Source organism: Eleutherodactylus coqui, chromosome 3, assembly GCF_035609145.1.
Source record: "Eleutherodactylus coqui strain aEleCoq1 chromosome 3, aEleCoq1.hap1, whole genome shotgun sequence".
In the NCBI taxonomy this organism is placed as follows: domain Eukaryota; kingdom Metazoa; phylum Chordata; class Amphibia; order Anura; family Eleutherodactylidae; genus Eleutherodactylus; species Eleutherodactylus coqui.
The window spans coordinates 250,043,423-250,061,260 of record NC_089839.1 but is presented as its reverse complement, the minus strand read 5'-3'; the positions used below and the strand labels follow the sequence as shown (position 1 = coordinate 250,061,260).

At 49.7% G+C, this 17,838-nt stretch overlaps 1 protein-coding gene across 2 annotated transcripts in view; it reads right to left on the bottom strand.

Moving 5' to 3' along the window:
• Positions 1–9,855, bottom strand: part of LOC136621631 (flavin-containing monooxygenase 5-like) — a 105,947-nt gene extending 96,092 nt beyond the window's left edge. For both annotated transcript variants that reach the window (XM_066597262.1, XM_066597263.1), the window contains exon 1: positions 9,761–9,855. The gene's annotated coding sequence lies outside the window, so the exon portion shown is untranslated. The remainder of the gene's footprint in view (positions 1–9,760) is intronic.
• Between the last annotated feature and the right edge of the window lie 7,983 nt (positions 9,856–17,838).

Here is a 17,838-nt window from a genome sequence, read left to right as displayed (position 1 = left end):
TGATCCCAGCACACACTGACTTCAGTGTGCAGCTGGAATCCCCCTCCCCTCTGCCCCGACGTCTCCTACTACTTGGTTCCGCCGGGAGGGGGGAGGCGTCCGGCAGCACACTGAAGTCAGAGTGTGTGCCGGGAGCACATTAACTCTTTCTTCCCCACTTCTGCCGCAATCAGCAATTCTCAGCAATCAAGTTGATGGGAATTACCTATTGAGGCAGAAGTGGGTAAGAAAAAGTTAATATGCATGCCGGGACTATCGCTGACCAGAATAGAAGCTGAGCTTCCAGGAGGAGGAGGAGGAGGTGGTAAGTATGTGTGTCTCGGGAGGGGCATTGTGGGGTGTCACTACTGCACTAAAGGGCCGTTGTGGGGTGTCACTACTGCACTAAAGGGCCCGCTGTGGGGTGTCACTACTGCACTGGGGGCCGCTGTGGGGTGTCACTACTGCACTGGGGGCCGCTGTGGGGTGTCACTACTGCACTGGGGGCTGCTGGGGGGTGTCCCTAATGCACTGGGGGCCGCTGTGGGGTGGGGGGGTTACTATTACCTCTGGGGCCACTGTGGGGTAGGGGTCACTATTACCGCTGGGGCCGCTGTGGGGTGGGGGTTACTATTACCGCTGGGGCCGCTGTGGGGGGTGTCACTTTCACCGCTGGGGCCTCTGTGGGGGTCACTATTAACGCTGGGACTTCTGTGATGTGGGGGTCACTATTATCGCTGGGGGGTCACTATTACTGCTGGGTGGGGATCACTATTACCGCTGGGGCTGCTGTGTGGTGGGGGTCACTATTATCGCTGTGGTGGGTCACTATTACCGCTAGGGCCGCTGTGGGGTGGGGGTCACTATTACCGCTGGGGCCGCTGTGATGTGGGGGTCACTACTACCACTGGGGCTGCTGGGGGGGTGTCACTATTACGCTAGGGTATGTTTACAGGTGGCGGAAATGGGCAAGGCTGTTTCAAAATAGACAGGGTGCAGATTTTGACTACTTTTTGGATGCGGAAATGCTGCAGAATTTTCCACAGAAATTTCCGCTGAGGACGTTCTGCAGTATTTCCGCATCCTAAAAGCAGTCAAAATCTGGACACTGTCTATTTTGAAGCGGCTCTGTCCTTTTTAGAACGACAGGGGTAAAATCATAGGACGTGATAAGCCCCGCCCCTGCATGTTGTCACTTTGCGATAAATAAGTGCATTTTAGGTTGCAGTTTGGGCACTCGGTCTCTAAAAGGTTCACCATCACTGCCCTAGTCAGTCAGTGTTTTTGGGCCATATAGGTAAAACACCGCGATGGAAAGTTTGTGTGCACCCATAGCATAAACAGACCCCTGTAACATTCAAGTAGCAAAGGTATAAGCAGACCCCTGTAACATTTCTGTAGCAGCAGAATAGACAGACCCCAGTACCATTTCTGTAGTAGAAGTATTGGCAGACCCCAGTAACATTTCTGTAGTAACAGTATAGGCAGACCCCAGTAACATTTCGGTAGCAGAAGTATAGGCAGACCCCTGTAACATTTCTGCCGCAGCAGTATAGGCAGACCCCTGTAACATTTCTGTAGCAGCAGTATAGGCAGACCCCAGTACCATTTCTGTAGTAGAAGTATAGGCAGACCTCAGTAACATTTCTGTAGTAACGGTATAGGCAGACCCCAGTAACATTTCTGTAGCAGTAGTATAGGCAGACCCCAGTACCACTTCTGTAGTAGAAGTATAGGCAGACCCCTGTGACATTTCTGTAGCAGCAGTATAGCAGACCCCTGTAACATTTTTGTATCAGCAGTATAGGCAGATCCATATAACATTTCTGTAGGAACAGTATAGGCAGATCCCACTAACATTTCTGAAGGAACAGTATAGGCAGACCCCAGTAACATTTCTGTAACAGAAGTATAAACAGACCCCTGTAACATTTCTGTAGCAGCAGTATAGGCAGACCCCTGTAACATTTCTGTAGCAGAAGCATAGCAGACCCCAGTACCATTTCTGTAGCAGCAGTATAGGCCGACCCCAGTACCATTTCTGTAGTAGAAGTACAGGCAGACCCCAGTAACATTTCTATAGTAACAGTATAGGCAGACCCAGTAACATTTCTGTAGTAGAAGTATAGGAGGACCCCTGTAATATTTCTGTAGCAGCAGTATAGGCAGACCCCTGTAACATTTCTGTAGCAGCAGTATAGGCAGACCACAGAACCATTTATGTAGTAGAAGTATAGGCTGACCCCTGTAACATTTCAGTAGTAAGAGTATAGGCGAACCCCTGAAACATTGGTGTACCATTAGTGTAGGCAAAGTCCGGAAAAATTAGTTAGATAACAGTATAGGCGAGGGCCAGAAAAATTAGTCTACCAAGAGTACAAGTGTACCTCTGAAAAATTTATCAACCGAGAGGGCAGGTGAAACCCAGAAATTTTTTTTAAAGATACAGCTCGCTGTTTCTTAATTTGCAACAGAGCCTGGAGGCAGCTCAGTGAAAAAAAATTGGTTTCTGGTAAAGTATCAAAAATTGTAAGCAGAGCCTTTTGGGCCGCAGAAAAATTGGCAGTTCAGCGTGATGACGTTGTTTCTGGAGGAGGAATAGGAGGAGGAGTACTAATATCCAAGAGTGATTGACAAAGATTCCCCCTTTTTTTCTGGTGATAGAGAATGCTTATTTATCCGGTTGCAGTGAAAATAATCTTTAGGTACAGCTGCTTTCCGCCGGTGGAGAAGAGAAGTCTGGGGAAATCCAGACTTTGTTCATCTTTATGAGTGTAAGCATGTCGGCACTGGCAGTTGACAGGCAGGTATGGTTATCCATTATGATTCCCCCAGCGGCACTAAACACCCTCTCTGACAAGACGCTAGCGGCAGGGCAAGCCAGCACCTCCAGGGCGTACAGCACAAGTTCGTGTCATGTGTCCAGCTTTGACACCCAATAGCTGTATGGAGCAGAAGCGTCACGGAGGACGGTGGTACGATCGGCTACATACTCCCTCACCATCTTTTTACAGTGCTCCCTCCGACTCAACCTTGACTGGGGAGTGGTGACGCAATCTTGCTGGAGAGCCATAAAGCTGGCAAAGGCCTTGGGAAGTGTTCCCCTGCCTGTGCTGTACATGCTGCCTGTTCTCCGCGCCTCCCCTGCTACTTGGCCCTCGGAACTGCGCCTTCTACTGCTAGCGCTGTCAGATGGGAAGTTTAGCATCACTTTTTTCCACCAGGGCCCTGTGGTATTGCATCACTCTCGTACCCCTTTCCTCTTCAGGAATGAGAGTGTAAAGGTTCTCCTTGTACTGTGGGTCAAGAAGGGTGTACACCCAGTTATCCATGTTGGCCAGAATGCATCTACCGCGGGGATCACGAGAAAGGCAGCCTAACATGAAGTCAGCCATGTGTGCCAGGGTGCCAGTACGCAACACATCGCTGTCCTCACTAGGAAGATCACTTTCCGGATCCTCCTCCTCCTCATCCACAGGCCATAAACACTGAACAGATGGGAGGCAAGTAGCATGGGTACCCTCTGCAGTGGGCCCAGCTGTCTCTCCCCCCTCCTCCTCCTGCTTCTCCCCCTCCTCCTCCTCCTCCTCCTCCAAAACACGCTGAGATATAGACATGAGGGTGCTCTGACTATCAAGCGACATACTCTCTTCCCCCGTCTCCTGTTAGAACGCAAAGCGTCAGCCTTCATGCTTTGCAGCGAACTTCTCAGCAGGCATAGCAGAGGAATGGTGATGCTAATGATTGCAGCGTCGCTGCTCACCATCTGGGTAGACTCCTCAAAGTTTCCGAGGACCTGGCAGATGTATGCCATCCAGGCCCACTCCTCGGTACAGAATTGGGGAGGCTGACTACCACTACGCCGCCCATGTTGGAGTTGGTATTTCACTATTGCTCTACGCTGCTCATAGAGCCTGGCCAACATGTGCAGCGTAGAATTCCACCGTGTGGGCACATCACACAGCAGTCGGTGCTCTGGCAGATTAAACCGATGTTGCAGGGACCTCAAGGTGGCAGCGTCCGTGGTGGACTTGCGGAAATAGGCGCAGACACGGCGTACCTTGCCGAGCAGGTCAGACAAGTGAGGGTAGTTTTTAGGAAACCACTGAACCACCAGATTGAAAACGTGGGCCAGGCATGGCACGTGTGTGAGGCTGCCAAGCTGCAGAGCCGCCACCAGGTTACGGCTGTTGTCACACACGACCATGCCCGGTTGGAAGCTCAGCAGCGAAAGCCAGAGGTCGGCCTGCTCTGTCAGACCCTGCAACAGTTCGTGGGCCATGTGCCTCTTGTCACCTAAGCTGAGTAGTTTCAGCACGGCCTGCTGACGCTTGCCCACCGCTGTGCTGCCACGCCACACCGACTGCTGGCGTCGTGCTGCTCACACTTCTTAATTGAGAGGTAGGGGTTGCGTAGGAGGAGGAGGAGGGGGAGGGTTTAGAGGAGGAAGCATAGACCGCCGCAGATACCAGCACCGAGGAAGGACCCGCTATTCTGGGGGTGGGTAGGACGTGAGCGGTCCCAGGCTCTGACTCAGTCCAGGCCTCCACCAAATTCACCCAATGTGCCGTCAGGGAGATATAGTGGCCCTGCCCACCAGTACTTGTCCATGTGTCTGTTGTTAAGTGGACCTTCCCAGTAACCGCGTTGGTGAGGGCACGATTTATGTTGCGGGAGTCGTGCTGGTGTAGGGCTGGGACGGCACACCGGGAAAAATAGTGGCGACTGGGGACTGAGTAGCGTGGAACCGCTGCCATCATGTTTTTGAAAGCCTCCGTTTCCACAAGCCTGTACGGCAGCATCTCCAAACTGATTGATTTGGCAATGTGCACGTTTAAAGCTTGTGCGTGTGGGTGCGTGGTGGCGTATTTGCGCTGTCGCTCCAACCCTTGTGCTTGTGACAGCTGAACGCTGCGCTGAGAGACATTGCTGGATGGGGTCGAGGACAGTGGAGGTGAGGGTGTGGGTGCAGGCCGGGAGGCGCTCGTGCCTGTGTGCTGAGAGGGGGATTGAATCTGAGTGGCAGGTTAGGGCACAGGGGGAGAGGCAGTGGTGTGACCCGGAGGCGGTGAACGGCCTTCGTCCCACCTTGTGGGGTGCTTGGCCATCATATGCCTGTGCATGCTAGTGAGGCTGGTAGTGGTGGCTCCCCGGCTGATCTTGGTGCGACACAGGTTGCACACCACTGTTTGTCGGTCGTCCGCGCTCTCACTGAAAAACATCCACACCTTTGAACACCTAGGCCTCTGCACGGCGGCTTGACGCGAGGGGGTGCTTTGGAAAACAGTTGGGGGATTCTTCGCTCTGGCCCTGCCTCTACCCTTGGCCACCCCACTGCCTCTTCCAATCTGTCCTGCTGCTGCACTTGCCTCCCCCTCTGAAGACCTGTCCTCAGTAAGCTTAGCAAACCAGGTGGGGTCAGTCACCTCATCATCCAGCTGCTCTTCCTCCGAATCCTCTGTGCGCTCCTCCCTCGGACTTACTGCCCTTACTACTACCTCACTGATAGACAACTGTGTCTCATCATCATCGTCCTCCTCACCCACTGAAAGCTCTTGAGACAGTTGCCAGAAGTCCCCAGCCTCATCACCCAGACCCCGGGAACTTTCCAAAGGTTGGGCATCGGTCACGACAAACTCCTCAGGTGAGAGAGGAACCATTTTTTCCCACTCATGGCAGGGACCCAGGAACAGTTCCTGGGAGTCTGCTTGCTCATCAGAATATGTCATTTTCATGGAGTGTGGAGGCTGGGAGGAAGGAGGAGCAGCAGCCAGAGGATTCAGAGTTGCAGTCCCTAAGCCGGGAGTAGTGGACTGCGTAGAAGACTGGGTGGTCAATACATTGCTGGATGCATTTTATGCCATCCACGACAGGACCTGCTCACACTGCTCTGTTTGTAATGAAGATCAACCACGTGGACCCATAATTTGTGATATGAAGCTGGGTACCCCAGAAACTTGCCTCTCTCCTAATCCCGCAGCAGCCGGCTGTGATTCACCTGGACCAGGAACTCGGCCTGTGCCCACACCCTCACTTGGACGTCCGTGTCCTCGTCCTCGACCCTTACCCCTACTCTTCATCATGGCGGATTACGAATAGAGCAAGGGCCAAATAAATTACCTCACTGTCCGGCACTGACAACTGGGCCATAATTCACCGCACACAGAGACTTGTAGATAGCAGAGGCTCTATGTTGTGACTAGGAAAAAGGTAACCCGCTATCTTGAGCTGATACCTAGGGGTAACTTACTGCTTGCAGAGACTTGTAGATTATAGAGGCTGTGTGGAGAGGGAGAAGACTGTAAAGCCAGTGGATAGTGCTGGTAACTGCGGCGATCTCAACCCCACCAACGGAAATGGTATTGTGAGACGCTCTGCACAGCGGCTGAGCTGAAATACTTTGCAGTGGCCCCGGTAATATTACAGTACTGTTTAGCGGTGAGACCGCTGTTTAATGCACTGCAGACAGAGAATGGTATAAATAAGTATGGAATTATTTGCGTCCACTTTCACGCTGAGAGCGGTATTTTAACGCAAACTCCAGCCAGGAAAAAAAAACAAAACAGAAGGCTGCAAACAGGCCTAGCTGCGCAATAGTATAATGGAAGCACTACAACTCCCAGCAGCCACCCAGTAAAATGCACACGGTTAAATGTAGCCCAACAAAGGAGCTTTTGGGTTTTTTTGGACAGAGGATAGAGGCTGTATAGTGTATATCACTTTCCCTGTAGAAGTGGCTGTGGTGGCCCTAAGCTGTGCGTCTAACTCACTGCAGACACAGACCGATATAAATAAGTATGGAATTATTGGCGTACACTTTCACGCTGAGAGTGGTATTTTAACGCAAACTGCAGCCAGAAAAAAAAAATTACAGAAGGCTGCAAACAGGCCTAGCTGCGCAGTAGTATAATGGGAGCACTACAACTCCCAGCAGCCACCCAGTAAAATGCACACGGTCAGATGTACCCCTAAGAAGGACCGTTGGGGCTCTTGAAGACAGGATCCTACACTACCACTGTCCCTATCTCAGAAGCACTTTCCCTATACTCTGTATTACAGACTGCAGACTGAGAACGCTATAGCTGTAATGGCCTGCACAGCCCGAGATGAAAAAAATTTTTTTTAGCAAAACTGCTCCCAGCCAGCCACACAGTTATACACACGGTCAGATGTGGCCCTAAGAAGGACCGTTGGGGTTCTTGAGGACAGGATCCTACACTACCACTTTCCCTATCTCAGCAGCAGCACTTTCCCTAATCTCTCCCAGTGTGTGTCTGAGGCGAGCCGCGGGCGGGACCACTTTAAATACTCGGAGGTCACTTGATGTCACCAGCCACTCACTGCAGGGGGGTGGGGTAGGGCTAGCACATCACAGGAGGAAGTTGTAATGCCTTCCCTGCATGTCTATTGACTAGAAAATGGCGCTAAACAAAGGAAATGTAATTGACTCGAATACCGCGTGGTGCTCGCCTCGGGTAACGAGCATCTCGAGCACCCTAATGCTCGAACGAGCATCAAGCTCGGACGAGTGTGCTCGCTCATCTCTAATAACCAAGCTTACTACATAGATACAGCACCAGGACCAAGATAACTACATATATACGGCACCTGAACCAAAATTAATGTATAGATACAAGAACACAAGTGAGTTTTCTATATAAACAAGGTACTAGATCCATGCTTACTACACAGTTATGAGTCAGATATCGGCTGTAAAACTATGCCCCATATCACACATGCCAACGTCTGCTGTCCCCACGGATGGGGTTTTTGTGTTAAAACCAGCTTGCATCACATCATCATATTTTCGTGCGATGCAGGGGGAAAAAAATTCTCATGTGTATGATCGCATTCAAAAGAATGGGGTCCATATTCATGTGCAATTTGTGCATTTCGCATGTGAAAACAGCCTAAGATGGCTACCAATAGATTTTTCCGTAGTCCATTGAGCTTACGCCAATAGCTAGATCATGTATGTAAATTAGCATGGTTTAGGCATAGGTTCAGGTACAGATGGAGGAAGGGAGGGCCCAGCTGAATTTTTGCACCTGGACCCCATGAGCCTTTAGGTACGCCCCTGCATCTAGGTGTTACCTATTAGTGTAATCCCGCCTATGATGTTAGTGAGATGACTGCTGCAAAGTATTCTCTACAGATCAGGAGGTGACAGACTAATATTAGGCTCTGTGGTTAGTTTGAAAAATACAGGATTTTAGGATTTTTAAAAAATATATAGATTGTGACTGAAAAGTAAAAAAAAATATCACCAAAAATTCTTTAAAAATATGTTTACACAAAATGTGACTTTTATAATAGGGTCATGCTCTGATGACACCATCCCTTTAAATGACCATCTTTCCAGTCCCCAACCCATCCTGACAGATCCTGGTCTACTTCACCCATCAGCAGGTGCCAGAGAAATTAGTCTCCATACTGTGTGAGGGTACACATTTGTTTCTGTCTGATCTCCTGGTATTTGATCTGTGCCTGAACAATTCAGCTTTCGTGATCTCTCCAGTCCTGACCTTGGTCTATTACTTAACTATGCTTTCCTTATCTGCTGCCTGCCCTGACCCTTGGCATAATGTACATTGTAAAAGTATTCTGCTTGCCCTAACTTCGGCTCTGTTCTATGACTACATCCCTTCTTCTTCCTTCAGTATCGCATTATGAAAAACCTGACCAAGTGCACGAGCTGCATCTTAACCAAGACTACTTCTAGGGTAATGCTTTAGGAGTCCCAGCAACAAAGACCAGATACAAATTAGTAGGATGAGAGGTTAAAAACCGGGGAAGCTCAGGTGCTGCCCTAGGATCAAGCCCCAACCTGCACCTCTGTGTTAAAAGTTGGGGGCCCCAAGATAAACTTTTGCCCCCGGGGCCTATGAGCCTTTAGCTATGCCGCTGGATATATATATATAGAATATGAGAGCTGTGTCCATTTATCTGTGATCTGCCAGCAGTGTACCTACTCCATAGACTTCCTATTCCTATTGATTTCACACACCCCCACAAAGCAGGAACAAAAAAGAGAAAAGAGCACAGCACTCAGATGCATGTTACTGCCTCTTCGCTTTTAGCAATCAATGGGAGATTTCAGCACTTGGACTCCAACCCATTAATACCTAATTACTGTGACGTCAGTACTGGGTTTTTTTTAATTGTATTACTGAAAGATTTAAAATAAAAATATATATATATATATCGAATGGTTGGCATTCCCAAAGCTTAATACTTGGGGGGAGGAAGGGGGGAAGGTGCCAAACGGAATCGTCACCCCAGGTGAAGAAAAGCCAAGCTACGCTCCTGAACGGCAGGTGCATGAAAATATCATGAAAGACGCAAACACATTCTTCTACATAACATTTTTGCATTGCAAAACATCTACTTATAGTATAGTTTTTGCCCTATAATAATCATAACATTTTTTTTATATATCGCTGACATATTTTGCAGGAAATGTAATAAGAGGAAGCAACACACATAAAGTGAATATATATATATATTGTAAATACTTTCTTTATTAAAGCGTTAAAGAAGAAGAAAATGACATACATGGTATAGGCATTGAAAAGATAGTCAGCATGGTTATAATGCATATATATATATAGTAATGAAAACAAATACAGATCTACAATGAGACAAAAGAAAGGACTTTGTCCATAAGAGCTTACAATCAAAGAAGCCAGATGTAAAACTCCACTGTACTGTCTGTAAAAAAAACTAACTGTAATCCTAAATCCCTTTAACAGTAATATAATAACAAATCCAAATCACTTACCCCAATAGTTCCAAGAATGATTTTTTTCTGAATGTTCCTCTTTTTGACTAACTACTAGTTTTAATACTCCTCCCTCCACCAATGTCATGTAGAAGACAAACCTAAAACCTGGAGGGCTACATTCTTTAGTGTTAACCCTTTCCAATCCATTTCCCTGCCACCCGTACTCTCCCAGCTCTTAATTATTTTGGGTGGGAAAGCACATTGTGGACTCCGTGTAATAACTCCAAGGGAAACACATAGAATGAACTGTCATGGTGATTCTATTAGCTATTTAAAAAATATGAAATGTGAATTATGAGTTTTTCTCATCGGGAATAGAGATGAGCGAGCGTACTCGTCAGAGCCTGATGCTCGTTCGAGCATTAGGGTACTCGAGATGCTCGTTACTCGAGACGAGCACCACGCAGTGTTAGAGTCACTTCCATTTTCTTCCCAGAAAAGTTTGCGCTGTTTTCTGGCCAAAAGAAACACAGGGAAGGCATTACAACTTCCTCCTGTGAAGTTCCAGCTCTATCCCACCCCCCTGCAGGGAGAGGCTGGGGAGATCAGGTGATACTCGAGTATACAAAATGGGGCCAGCCGCGGCTCGCCACAGATGCACGCTGAGAGACATTAGGGAAAGTGCCATCCTGCTGTAGCTGCTATAGGGAGAGTGTTAGGCTGTTATCTTCGTCTTCAAGAACCCCAACGGTCCTTCTTAGGGCCACATCTGACCGTGTGCAGTACTGTTGAGGCTGCTTTTAGCAGTTTTGCACATTTTTTTTTTTTGTATATCGGGCGTGCAGACCATAGCGTCCTCAGTCTGCAGTCATTTTACTGAGTATAGGGGCAGTACTGCTGAGGCAGGGACAGTGGTACAGGGAAAGAGATATACTGGCTATATAGGCAGTGGGCTTTTTCAAAAAAATTGGAAAAAAAAAACTTTGGGCTGCCTGTGACCGTGTTCAGTTTACTGCGTGTCTGCTGGGGGTAGTAGTCGCTCACTATTACCCAGCTAGGTGTTACTGCAGCCTTGCGCATAATTTTTTCTGGCTGCACTGTGCTTTCAATAACCACAGTCATCCTCCAACAGGGAAATCCATATACAGGCTATATAGGCAGTGGGCTTTTTCCCAAAAAGTGGAAAAAAATACTATATTTGGGCTGCTTGTGACCGTCTTCAGTTTACTGCGTGTCTGCTGGGGGTAGTAGTCACTCATTATTACCCAGCCAAGCCTGTGACCATGTACAATTTACTGCGTGTCTGCTGGGGGTAGTAGTCACTCATTATTACCCAGCTAAGCGTTACAGCAGGCTTGCGCATAATTGTTTCCTGGCTCTGCTGTGTCCATTACATGATCGCCGTCATCCCGCCACAGGGAAACAGTATACATATATACGCTGCATATGGTGTCTGTCTGGTTTTTCACCTCACCATTTTAAAAAATTGAAGCAAAATACTTAAGGCCTACCACTGGCCTTTGGCCACTTGACTGGTTCTGCCCTGTGAATTCCAGTAGCTCAGTCATACGCACCTAGGTCTGACTACAGGCTTGCGCATAATTGTTTCCTGGCTCTGCTGTGTCCGTTATATGATCGCCGTCATCCAGCCAGAGGGAACGAGTATACATATATACCCTGCATACGGTGTCTGTCTGGTTTTTCACCTCACCATTTTAAAAAATTGAAGCAAAATACTTAAGGCGTACCACTGGCCTTTGGCCACTTGACTGGTTCTGACCTGTGAATTCCAGTAGCTCAGTCATATGCACCTAGGTCTGACTACAGGCTTGCGCATAATTGTTTCCTGGCTCTGCTGTGCCTTCCGTAAGCGAAGTCAGCCTCCAACCACAGGCCAATAAGCGGCACATTTAATTACAGCATTCTGTTTCTGCTCTACTTGTAATACACCATGCTGAGGTGTAGGGGTAGGCCTAGTGGACGTGGACGCGGGCGAGGACGCGGAGGCCCAAGTCAGGGTGTGGGCACAGGCCGAGCTCCTGGTCCAGGTGTATCGCAGCCGACTGCTGCGGGATTAGGAGAGAGGCAAGTTTCTGGGGACCCCAGATTCATCTCACAATTAATGGGTCTACGCGGTAGACCGTTATTAGAAACTGAGCAGTGTGAGCAGGTCCTGTCGTAGTGGCAGAAAGTGCATCCAGCAAACTATCCACCGTCACCACCCAGTCTTCTACGCCGTCCACTGCTGCATCCCTGAATCCTCTCGCTGCTGCTCCTCCCTTCTCCCAGCCTCCTCCCTCCCAGCAAATGACACATTCAGAAGAGCAGGCAGGCTCCCAGGAACTGTTCTCGGATCCCGGCCTTGAGTGCGAAAAAATAGATCCTCTATCACCTTAGGAGTTTCTCATGACTGATGCCCAACCTTTGGAAAGTTCCCGGGATCCGGGTGAGGAGACTGGGGACTTCCGGCAACTGTCTCAAGAGCTTTCAGTGGGTGAAGAGGACGATGACGATGAGACACCGTTGTCTATCAGTGAGGTAGTAGTAAGGGCAGTAAGTCCGAGGTAGGAGCGCACAGAGGATTCGGAGGAAGAGCAGCTGGACGATGAGGTGACTGACCCCACCTGGTTTGCTAAGCCTACTGAGGACAGGTCTTCAGAGGGGGAGGCAAGCGCAGCAGCAGGGCAGGTTGGAAGAAGCAGTGCGGTGGCCAGAGGTAGAGGCAGGGCCAGACCGAATAATCCACCAACTGTTTCCCAAAGCGCACCCTCGCGCCATGCCACCCTGCAGAGGCCGAGGTGCTAAAAGGTGTGGCAGTTGGGGGGGCGTGGCTAACCGACAGCCGGAGCACATTTACCTTAGCTCCAGGCAGCAGGACCGCGCCGTCGGCTTTCTAGCCCAAACACAGGCACCTACACCGCCGATAACGGCACCGCTGACACCACCGGACCCCAAGCTTCAATTAGAGACCTTCCGCGGGTCTCTAGCTGGTGCCGCGATTTTGCGGCCTACAGGCCCGGCCGAAGCCTGGGACTAAATTAATACTCGCGGCCGACCGGAAGTGAAGGCCGGCCGCGGAAGGAGAAAAAACGCAGCGGGAGAGCGGTGAGAGTGGAGGAGCAGCTGCTGGAGGCCTGGACTGCGCTGGGGAACGGGCAGAGGAGGCAGCGGCAGGCCTGCATCAGTGAGTAGGCCCACAGCACCCCTTGACATCAGAGCAGGAGGGAGCTCCTGCAGGAGCAGAACACGTCCCCCCCCCCATCCACCTCACCTCACGGAGCTGTCGGTCGGAGGAACGGGGACACAGGGACGTGGTCAGCAGCCATTGTTCACCCCCTCCCCCCTTGCAACCACCAACACCCCGAAGGGCCAAAAGCATTAATGTGGGGGACAGAGCAAGGGACAGGAATATCGCCACACTGAGCCCCCAAACCCCACGCAGAAGTCCCTGGCAGGATCAACTGCACAAAGTGGGACTGAAACCCCACTGGCAGGCAGCCCACAGCCTACACACCTGCAGGGTAACAGCATCAAAGTTGCTAAAAGAGGGCAACGGGACGGCACCAGAGAGTGGACACCTGAGCGGACAACCGCCATATTTCCCCCCCCTGGGAGAATCTCTGCCGGACTTGCATTGAAACGTGAACGTTGCCTCCCACTTGCCCCTCCCGAACAGCGGACGCCGCCAGACACAGAGAGGCGTTCCTCTCTAAGCAGCGAGGTGCAGTCGAGTAGAATGCCCGAACCGGACAAGATGGGCAGTTAATGTTCGCCATTTAAAGAAAGACCCCCGGGACCCATGTAACCACTTCAAACCGAGCTGGTCGGACCGCCGCGCAAACGAATAATTTCGAGTTAACAGTGCATAATACAGCATTCTAATCTGAGGTCGCGCTATGGTGAAAATCGGGAGAGATAAAAGCAGGGAGCACGCGGAGGCACCCAAGGTTGACAAAAGCCAAGCAGAGATGGATAAATTCCTAAAGAAAAAGCACAGCTCTCCGGCGGCACGGCGACAGAGAGCTCCACAAGAAGGCGCTACTGGCCAACACAGAGAGGACTCAGACATAGAAAGCACCTCTATTGCCCCGGACCACACTGAGGACATGGACAGGGAACCGATCTCACGATCTTTCCTTAAAGAAATCCTGACTCAGACAATCTCTCCGGTAATGAAAGAGTTGTCGGACATAAAATCTGAGGTGAAACAAATTGGCCACAGGGTGGAGGACTTGGAGAATGCACAACAAGAACTGATGCAACATAACACAGCCCTCCAAGACGCCCTAACAGAACAACAAGACCAATTGAACCATGCGATGCTCCTTATTGAGGACCAGGAGAACAGGAGCCGCAGGAAAAATATCCGTTTTAGGGGTCTGCCAGAATCAATAGCCGCAGAAGCACTAAACTCGACTGCTATGCAAATATTTCAGTCCCTGCTAGGCGAAGATAGAACTGGTAAAATCGTAATTGAGCGGATACATAGAGCTCTGAGACCCAAACCAATGGCTACTGAACCCCCAAGGGACGTCGTCTGCGGCCTCCTGAGCTTCGTGGACACCTCAGCAATACTGCATAAGGCCAGAGAAACAAGTGAGATCTTCTTTGAAGACCATAAAATCCTTATTTTTCAGGATATCGCCCCCAGCACCCTGGCTAAAAGACGCTTACTTAAACCCCTGACGGAAGCCCTACGCATTAAAAAACTCCCGGTCAGATGGCTTTTCCCGTTTGGTCTTGCGACCTTTAAAGATGGACAGCAGATTACCATCAGATCACCAAGCGACCTCGAGAAGGCATGGGAAAAGCTTGGAATAACACCTATTGCAATTCCATCCTGGCTGCCATTCCAACCTAAAGCACGTTTGCCCCAACTGAAGGCTTCCGAGCAATGGACGATTAACAAGCCTCCGAAAACTCCTAGGCAAAAGAAAAAACAGCAGGCGGAGGCCTGAGGACGGCCCACCTTCCTTTCTTCAAATGACTCGGAACGATATCTCTCTCGTTCTCTTCCCCCCCTCCCTCCCTTCTTTTCTCTTCCACCAGCTAAACAAGATAACGGACAGATCTATCGAGGAGGTCGGAGGGGCCGGGATGCAGGAGTAAAGGAGGAGGCAACTAACCAGTTCACGGTGAATATGCGGGGGTCTGGGCGTGGGACGGGCGCTGGGGATGGGGGCTGCGCTGGGGCGGCGGGGGGGGGGGAACATTTCCCCCCCCCCTCTGCTCCCTCCTGCTCTCCCCTTACATATTGCTAATCAGCTGATTAGACACCGCTGCCCGGTTCTGCCGGCACCCCGCGCGTCCGTTGCATGGCCTAGACCTACACAGTTTGTTTAATGTTTAATGTGATGTAAATGCACACTGTATTTTTTCTTCCAAACTGTGCGGATTTGTGTCCAGTCTATAATGTTCGCTAGTTTCATAACTTAACAAAACTTACGGTTTGAAAATGTTTAAAAAGGAAAAAAAAAATAATAATTTTTTGATCAATTTAGGTTTATGTGGTTACCGGGGGTCGCACCAAACCGACAAGGTGCGTGTCCACCCACCCCCCAAGTACACGAGGGCTAGGAGATGCCATGGGGCTAACGCCCCTCCCTTGACCCTGAGTGAGGAACAGGTTCAGGGTCCCTTTGGGAATGGCCCTCCCCCCACCTCGTGCCTAACAAATTTCCTCTTTTTCCCACTTCACGTGGAGTATGTTTTTACCCCCAGTTGGAACAGCAAGATGGTTAGCAAAATCTTAGATGTGAAAAAGACAGACCCCCTACAGAAAATAGTTCCCCTATGGTCGACTAATGGCGGAAGTTAAAATTGTCTCATTTAATGTCAGAGGCTGGAACAATCCCCAGAAGAGAGCACAAACATTTATCCTTACCAAAAAACATAGCCCGGACGTGATGTTCCTACAGGAAACTCACTTCCGTCACAATCGCATACCCAAACTCCCAACCCATAACTATAATCAATGGTTCCACAGCACGCATTCCTCAGCCTCAAGGGGGGTCTCCGTCGCGATCAGCAAAAATATCCCTTTTATTCTCACCAAGTCTGAATCAGACCCGGCCGGCAGATTCATATTCCTGAAAGGCACAGTGGCACACAGAGTGATCTCTCTCGCTAACCTATACGCCCCAAACAAAAATCAGGCCCAGTGGCTAATACACACTATTTCTAAATTCAAAGAATTTGCCGAAGGCTTGGAAATAGTTGGAGGTGACTTTAATATAGCATTAGACCATACGATAGACACCACCTCGGGCGCTACACAGACACCCAAGACGCTGACCCGCAGACTGAGAAGCCTACTAGCTGAATCAAATCTGCGCGACGCGTGGAGGCTGAGGAACCCCGGGCTCAGGGAATATACCTACTTCTCTCACATACATGCAACCTACCACAGAATTGACTACTTGTTGGTCTCAGGCAGATTTTTGCACGCGATTACCTCAGCGGATATTGGCCCCATCACCATATCAGATCATGCCCCTATCTTTCTCTCTCTGATTGTGGATAGTCTCCCGAGGAGAGAATGGAATTGGCGCCTCAATTGCACACTGATCAGTGGAGGGGACAATGTTACGAGTATCTCAGAGAAACTGGAGGAATTCTTCTGGATTAATGACTCCCTGGAGGTACCGGTTCCCTTCATCTGGGAGGCACATAAAGCTTACATTAGGGGGGAGCTGATATCCCTGGGCACCAGAGTCAAGCGGCGGAGGGAGGAGGAGGTCAATACCCTACTCACCCAAACCTCAGATAAGGAGGCACAGCATAAAGAAGGCCCCAATAACGACACACTAAAAGAGCTTAAAGACCTGAGGGACAAGTTGAAAAACACCTTAAACGTCAAAGCAGCTAAAACTTTATTTACCTCCAAATATAAGATATATATACATGGCGACAGAGGTTCTAAAACGATGACAAGATTAATCCAAAAACAACGAGAGAAACACTTTGTTTCCCAGGTCAAGACAACGACGGGAGCCACAGTAACATCTACAGAAGAGGTGGCTGCGGAATTTGAAAAATTCTACACCACCTTATATAATCTAGAGAGGGACACCGGGGCCCAACAGGACACCGTGCACAACTTCCTAAATAATTTAAAATTACCTGGACTGACTGAGGAAGAGGCCTCCTCGCTCTTAGACCCAGCGACGGAGAATGAAGTAGCCGAAGTCCTAACCTCCATCCCGAACGGGAAAAGCCCGGGCCCGGATGGGCTCCCCATTGCTTACTACAAAAAGTTTGCTAACATACTTGTCCCACAACTGACCAAACTCTGCAATTCCCTTCTCTCAGGCTCAGTACTACCCAAGCAAGCCCAAGAGGCTTACATAGCGCTTATCCCCAAAGAGGGCAAGGACCCAGAATCCTGTGGAAATTACCGCCCCATCTCCCTACTGAATGTAGATATTAAACTTTGGGCGAAATTGCTCGCCCATAGGATGGCCCCCCTACTGACTAAATTGATAAGCCCAGACCAGGTAGGTTTTGTGCCAGGTAGGGAGGGGAAATTTAACACAACCCGAGCAATTCAGGCTATCCACTACGCGAAACACAATAAACGCCCACTGATCCTAATCTCCACAGATGCTGAGAAGGCCTTCGACAGGGTAAGCTGGAATTTCATCAACAGCACCCTGTCTAGATTTGGATTCCCCCTGCCATTCATAAAAGCTATTTTCACCCTCTACTCTGAGCCGACGGCGAGAGTCCAGGTCAATGGCACGTTATCCAAACCCTTTCCCATCAAGAACGGCACTAGGCAAGGCTGCCCATTATCGCCCACTCTCTTCATCCTAGTGATGGAGACGTTACTCCAAGATATCAGACAGAACCCAGATATTGAGGGCCTCCAAATAGGAGAGGCCACCCACACCACCGCAGCCTACGCTGATGATCTCCTGGTGATGGCCACCAATCCCAGGAGGGCCCTGCCGGCGCTTGTAGAGACGTTTGAACATTTTGGTAGGTTGTCCAATTTTAAAATCAATTATGACAAGTCGGAGATACTAAATATAACGGCCCCTCCCCGCACAGTTAGCAACCTGAGGGAACAGTTTGCATTCAAATGGCCCACATCAAAAATTAAATACCTAGGCATCACCCTGACGGTGAACCCC